The following is a 794-nucleotide window of genomic DNA, read 5'->3' as shown; positions in this document are numbered from 1 at the left end:
AGCCAACATTAAAACGGAGGGCACACTACGATTTGCATTGACACAAAAGTGATCTGGGCAGACGTCGTTCCCTGCATAACGCAAAAAGTGGGAAAGCGCTTTTGGGTTAAGAGGACGCAAGAAGGTTTTTGTTTTGTGCCTTGATGTCAAGCTGAGGAAGTATCTTTAAACACTTTGCTTAGTTTCTTGAGAGACTGCCAAAAAGCAGTTCCCTCCCTTTCGTCTGAAGTCAGCTGAAAGGGGGACACAACAGAAGCACCTGGCAGCAGTGGGATTCGAACCCACGCCCCCAAAGAGACTAAAGCCTTAATCCAGCGCCTTAGACTGCTCGGCCACGCTACCCGCTGTGTGCTGTCTCTTTGTCTCATTACTTGCTCGGAGGAGGTCGGGTGGGTTTTGCTCTTGTTGCCCAACTTAGTGGCGTTATGACCGTGGAACCGACTGCACCTGCTTTTTCTGAGATGCTTCCCCTCTCATGGCGAGATCTCGACTTCTTTAACACCTCTGGATAAAGATCTTCTGTGGAGCAGGTTTCAGACCTCTGCGTACAGCACCCTTGATGTCATTTTATTTTTACAGCAGCCGCATCCGGAAAGTTGTGTCTTTTACGTTTTATTTGAACAACAAAACTACACACAGATGCAGCCATTCAAAATGCGCGGTAAAAACCCGCGGTACAGTAACCTACCCACAAGCCACCGCAGGGCACCGCGGTAAGTGGTTGGCTGGCCAAAATGACTGACAGGGGCACTCGTGGTGCATTGGTTGGTAGTGCAAAGATTTAATCATTTAAT

General features: G+C 48.6%; 1 non-coding gene across 1 annotated transcript; it reads right to left on the bottom strand.

Annotated features, from left to right (window-relative positions):
- Window positions 1-260: 260 nt before the first annotated feature.
- Window positions 261-342, bottom strand: trnal-aag (transfer RNA leucine (anticodon AAG)). Its single transcript has one exon. It is a non-coding gene; the product is annotated as a tRNA-Leu (tRNA).
- Window positions 343-794: the final 452 nt, after the last annotated feature.

The sequence above is a fragment of the Lepisosteus platostomus genome, chromosome 5 (assembly GCF_059453375.1).
Source record: "Lepisosteus platostomus isolate fLepPlt1 chromosome 5, fLepPlt1.hap1, whole genome shotgun sequence".
Classification (NCBI taxonomy): domain Eukaryota; kingdom Metazoa; phylum Chordata; class Actinopteri; order Semionotiformes; family Lepisosteidae; genus Lepisosteus; species Lepisosteus platostomus.
Note: the sequence above shows the minus strand (reverse complement) of the source record. Positions and strands in the feature narration are given on the sequence as shown.